Source organism: Arachis ipaensis, chromosome B9 (assembly GCF_059453495.1).
Source record: "Arachis ipaensis isolate K30076 ecotype BB chromosome B9, ASM5945349v1, whole genome shotgun sequence".
Classification (NCBI taxonomy): Eukaryota; Viridiplantae; Streptophyta; class Magnoliopsida; order Fabales; family Fabaceae; genus Arachis; species Arachis ipaensis.
The window spans coordinates 111,371,194-111,377,391 of NC_142444.1; the positions used below are offsets into that span (position 1 = coordinate 111,371,194).

At 39.9% G+C, this 6,198-nt stretch overlaps 1 non-coding gene across 1 annotated transcript; it reads left to right on the forward strand.

The window, feature by feature from the left end:
• The first annotated feature begins 5,595 nt into the window (after nt 1–5,595).
• Nucleotides 5,596–5,703, forward strand: LOC148545913 (small nucleolar RNA R71). The gene has a single exon (XR_015901135.1). It is a non-coding gene; the product is annotated as a small nucleolar RNA R71 (small nucleolar RNA).
• The last annotated feature ends 495 nt before the right edge of the window (nt 5,704–6,198 follow it).

Consider the following 6,198-nt stretch of genomic DNA (forward strand, 5'->3'; position numbering starts at 1 on the left):
AACTAACCAACAAGTGCACTGGTTCGTCCAAGTAATAAACCTTTCGTGAGTAAGGGTCGATCCCACGGAGATTGTCGGCTTGAAGTAAGCTATGGTCACCTTGTAAATCTCAGTCAGGCGGATTCAAATGGTTATAGAGTTTTAATAATTAAAAGATAAATAAAACATAAAGTAAAGATAGAGATACTTATATAATTCATTGGTGAGAATTTCAGATAAGCGTATGGAGATGCTTTTGTTCCTTCTGAACCTCTGCTTTCCTATTGTCTTCATCCAATCCTTCTTACTCCTTTCTATGGCAAGCTTTATGTAGGTCATCACCGTTGTCAATGGCTACATCCCGTCCTCTCAGTGAAAATGGTCCAAAATGTGCTGTCACCGCACGGCTAATCATCTGTCGGTTCTCGATCCTGCTGGAATAGGATTCAGTAATCCTTTTGCGTCTGTCACTACGCCCAGCACTCGCGAGTTTGAAGCTCATCACAGTCATCCATTCCCAGATCCTACTCGGGATACCACAGACAAGGTTTAGACTTTCGGGATCTCAAGAATGGCCGCCAATAATTCTAGCCTATACCACAAAGACTCTGATCTCACGATCAGAAGGCTAAGAGATATGCATTCAAGCTTGCTTTCATGTAGAACGGAAGTGTTTGTCAGGCACGCGTTCATAAGTGAGAATGATGATGAGCGTCACATAATCATCACATTCATCATGTTCTTGTGTGCGAATGAATATCTTAGAGAAGAAATAGGTTTGAATTGAATAGAAAAATAATAGTACTTTGCATTAATTCATAAGGAACAGCAGAGCTCTACACCTTAATCTATGGTGTGTAGAAACTCTACTACTGAAAATACATAAGTGATAATGGTCCAGGCATGGCCGAATGGCCAGCCTCCTAAACGTGATCAAAGATGATCCAAAAGATCAGATGTTTAACATGATAGTAAAAAGTTCTATTTATACTAAACTAGTTACTAGGGTTACAGAAATGAGTAAATGATGTAGAAATCCACTTCCGGGGCCCACTTGGTGTGTTCTTGGGCTGAGCATTGAAGGTTTCATGTGTAGAGGTCTTCCCTGGAGTTAAACGCCAGTTTGTAACCTGTTTCTGGCGTTTAACTCTGCTTTGCAACCTGTTTCTGGCGTTTAACTCCAGAATAGGGCAGAGAGCTGGCGTTGAACGCCAGTTTGCGTCATCTAAACTCGGGCAAAGTATGAACTATTATATATTGCTGAAAAGCCCTGGATGTCTACTTTCCAAAGCAATTAAGAGCGCGCCATTTGAACTCCTGTAGCTCTAGAAAATCTACTTTAAGTGTAGGGAGGTCAGAATCCAACAGCATATGCAGTCCTTCTTCAACCTCTGAACCTGATTTTTGCTCAGGTCCCTCAATTTCAGCCAGAAAATACCTGAAATCATAGAAAAACACAAAAACTCATAGTAAAGTCCAGAAATGTGAATTTTATTTAAAATCTAATAAAAATATACTAAAAACTAACAAAATCATACTGAAAACTATGTAAAAACACTGCCAAAAAGCGTATAAATTATCCACTCATCACAACACCAAACTTAAATTGTTGCTTGTCCCCAAGCAACTGAAAATAAAATAGGATAAAAAGAAGAGAATATACTATAAATTCTAAAATATCAATGAAACTTAGCTCCAATCAGATGAGCGGGACTAGTAGCTTTTTGCCTCTTGAATAGTTTTGGCATCTCACTTTATCCATTGAAGTTCAGAATGATTGGCATCTATAGGAACTTAGAATTCAGATAGTGTTATTGATTCTCCTAGTTCAGTATGTTGATTCTTGAACACATCTACTTTATGAGTCTTGGCCGTGGCCCTAAGCACTTTGTTTTCCAGTATTACCACCGGATACATAAATGCCACAGACACATAACTGGGTGAACCTTTTTAGATTGTGACTCAGCTTTACTAAAGTTCCCAATTAGAGGTGTCCAGGGTTCTTAAGCACACTCTTCTTTTGCTTTGGACCTCGACTTTAACCGCTTAGTCTCAAGTTTTCACTTGACACCTTCACGCCACAAGCACATGGTTAGGGACAACTTGGTTTAGCCGCTTAGGCCAGGATTTTATTCCTTTAGGCCCTCCTATGCACTGATGCTCAAAGCTTTGGATCCTTTTTATTACCCTTTTCTTTTGGTTTAAAGAGCTTTTGGCTTTTTTTGCTTGCTTTTTCTTTTTCTATTTCTTTTTTTTGCCTTTTTTTTTCGCAAGCTCTTCTCTATTCACTGCTTTTTCTTGCTTCAAGAATCAATTTTATGATTTTTTAGATTATCAAATAACATGTCTCCTTTTTCATCATTCTTTCAAGAGCCAACATATCTAACATTCATAAACAGTAATATCAAAAGACATATGCACTGTTCAAGCATTCATTCAGAAAACAAAAAGTATTGTCACCACATCAAAATAATTAAACTAGTTTCAAGGATGAATTCAAAACCCTGTACTTCTTGTTCTTTTGTTTTTAGAACAGTTTTTAATTAAGAGAGGTGATGGATTCATAGGACATTCATAACTTTAAGGCATAGACACTTAGACACTAATGATCATGTAATAAAGACACAAACATAAATAAAAATGAAGCATAGTAAACGAAAAACAAGAAAATAAGAACAAGGAGATTAAGGAACGGGTCCACCTTAGTGAGGGTGGCGTCTTCCTCTTCTTGAAGAACCAATGGTGCTCTTGAGCTCCTCTATGTCTCTTCCTTGTCTTTGTTGCTCCTCCTTCGTAGCTCTTTGATCTTCTCTAATCTCATGGAGGATGATGGAGTGCTCTTGGTGCTCCATCCTTAGTTGTCCCATGTTGGAACTTAATTCTCCTAGGAAAGTGTTGATTTGCTCCCAATAGTTTTGTGGAGAGAAGTCCATCCCCTGAGGTATCTCAGGGATTTCATGGTGAGAAATTTCCTCATGCTCTTGTTGAGGTCCATGATCTCTTGTTTGCTCCATCCTTTTCTTAGTGATGAGCTTTTGAGATGAATCTCTCCATCTCCCATGACTTAGAGGTGGAAGCTTTTGCCTTCCCTTTCCTCTTTCTAGAGGTTTCTCTGGCCTTAGGTGTCATAAATGGTTATGGAAAAACAAAAAGCAACGCTTTTACCACACCAAACTTAGAAGGTTTGCTCATCCTCGAGCAAAAGAAGAGAAGAGGGAGTAGAAGAAGAAGAAAATAGATGAGATGGAGAGATGTGAATGGTTCGGCCAAGGGGGTTTTAGGTGGTTATAATGTGTGAAAAGGAAGGAGTGATGGTTTGAATTTGAGTGGGTGGGTGTTTGTGGGTTGTATGATGGTTTTGGAGGAGTAATGGAGGTGATTGGTGGAGGTTATTTTGGGGAAGAGTGTTATGGAAAGGTGTGAGGAGGAGAGAAGAAGAGAGGTGGGGTAGGTGGGGATCCTGTGGGATCCACAGATCCTGAGGGGTCAAGGACTTATCATCCTTGCTCCATTTAGGGGTGTAAATGCCCTTAGAGTGCAATCCTGGTGTTTAACGCTAGATTACTGCTTGTTTCTGGCATTTAACGCCACTTCCATGCTCTGTTCTGGCGTTAAACGCCTGTCTGGTGCTTGTTTCTGGAGTTTAACGCCAACTTGATGCTTCTTTCTGGCGTTAAATGCCAGTTTGATGCTTCTTACTGGCGTTTAACGCTAGTAAGTTCTTCCTCCAGGGTGAGCTATTTTTAAAGCTATTTTTCATTCTATTTTTGATTTTTCAGTAGTTTTTGTGACTCCACATGATCATCAACCTAAAAAAAACATAAAATAATAATAGAAAATAAATAGATATAATTAAATAACATTGGGTTGCCTCCCAACAAGCACTTTTTTAATGTCAATAGCTTGACAGTGAGCTCTCATGGAACCTCACAGATGTTAAGAGCAATGTTGGGACCTCCCAACACCAAACTTAGAGTTTAAATATGGGGGTTCAACACCAAACTTAGAGTTTGGTTGTGGCCTCCCAACACCAAACTTAGAGTTTGACTGTGGGGGCTTTGGTTGACTCTGCAGTGAGAGAAGCTTTTCAGCCTTACTCTCCATGGTTACAGAAGGAGATCCTTGAGTTTTAAACACAAGGTTGTCCTCATTTAATTGAAAGACCAATTCTCCTCTGTCCACATCAATACAGCTCTTGCTGTGGCTAGGAAGGGTCTTCCAAGGATGATGGATTCATCCTCATCCTTCCCAGTGTCTAGGATTATGAAATCAGCAGGGATGTAAAGTCCTTCAACCTTTACTAGCACATCCTCTACTAGTCCATAAGCCTATTTTCTTGAGTTGTCTGCCATCTCTAATGAGATTCTGGCAGCTTACACCTCAAAGATCCCAAGTTTCTCCATTATAGAGAGTGGCATTAAGTTTATTCTTGACCACAGGTCACACAGAGCCTTCTCAAAGGTCATGGTGCCTATGTTACAGGGAATTAGGAATTTACCAGGATCCTGTTTCTTTTGAGGTAGAGTTTGCTGAACCAAGGTATTTACTTCCTTGATGAGCAATGGATGTTCATCCTCCCAAGTCTCATTACCAAATAATTTTGTATTCAGCTTCATGATTGCTTCTAAATATTGAGCAACTTGCTCTTCAGCAATGTCTTCATCTTCTTCAGAAGATGAATAGTCATCAGAGCTCATGAATGGTAAAAGGAGGTTCAATGAAATCTCTATGGTCTCTGGATGAGCCTCAGATTCCTTTGGTTCCTCAAAGGGAAACTCCTTATTGGTCAGTGAACGTCCCAGGAGGTCTTCCTCACTAGGATTCACGTCCTCCTCCTCCTCTCTGGGTTCGGCCACACCAAGTAAGGTTATGGCCTTGCACTCTCCTTTTGGATTCTCTTCTGTATTGCTTGGGAGAGTACTAGGAGGAGTTTCAGTGACCCTTTTACTCAGCTGGCCCACGTGTGCCTCCAAATTTCTAATGGATGACCTTGTTTCATTCATGAAACTTAGAGTAGCCTTAGATAGATCAGAGACTATATTTGCTAAGCTAGATGGATTCTGCTCAGAATTCTCTGTCTGTTGCTGAGTGGATGATGGAAAAGGTTTGCTATTACTAAACTTGTTTCTTCCACCATTATTAAAGCCTTGTTGAGGCTTTTGTTGAACCTTCCATGAGAAATTTGGATGATTTCTCCATGAAGGATTATAGGTGTTTCCATATGGTTCACCCATGTAATTCACCTCTGCTATTGCAGGGTTCTCAGGATCATAAGCTTCTTCTTCAGAAGATGCTTCTTTAGTACTGTTGGATGCAGCTTACAATCCATTCAGACTCTGAGAAATCATATTGACTTGCTGAGTCAATATTTTATTGAGCCAATATGGCATTCAGAGTATCAATTTCAACAACTCCCTTCCTCTGAGGCGTCCCATTACTCACAGGATTCCTTTCAGAAGTGTACATGAACTGGTTATTTGCAACCATGTCAATGAGTTCCTGAGCTTCTGCAGGAGTTTTCTTTAGGTGAATAGATCCACCTACAGAATGGTCCAATGACATCTTTGATAGCTCAGATAGACCATCATAAAATATATCCAGGATGGTCCATTCTGAAAGCATGTCAGAAGGACACTTTTTGGTAAGTTGCTTATATCTCTCCCAAGCTTTATAGAGGGATTCACCTTCTTTCTATTTGAAGGTTTAAACATCCACTCTAAGCTTGCTAAGCTTCTGAGGAGGAAAGAACTTGGCTAAGAAAGCCATGACCATCTTATCCCAAGAGTTCAGGCTATCTTTAGGTTGAGAGTCCAATCATATTCTAGCTCTGTCTCTTACAGCAAATGGGAAAAGCATAAGCATGTAGACCTCGGGATCAACCCCATTGGTCTTAACAGTATCATAGATCTGCAAGAATTCAGTTAAAAACTGAAAAGAATCTTCTGATGGAAGTCCATGAAACTTGCAGTTCTGTTGCATCAGAGAAACTAATTGAGGCTATAGCTCAAAATAGTTTGCTCCAATGGCAGGGATTGAGATGCTTCTTCCATGTAAATTGGAATTTGGTACAGTAAAGTCACCGAGCATCTTCCTTGCATTGTTATTATTTTCGGCCATGTCTCCTTCTTTTTCGAAAATTTCTGTCAGATTTTTTCCAGAGAGTTGTGCTTTAGCTTCCCTTAGCTTCCTCTTCAGAGTCCTTTCAGCTTCAGGATCAGC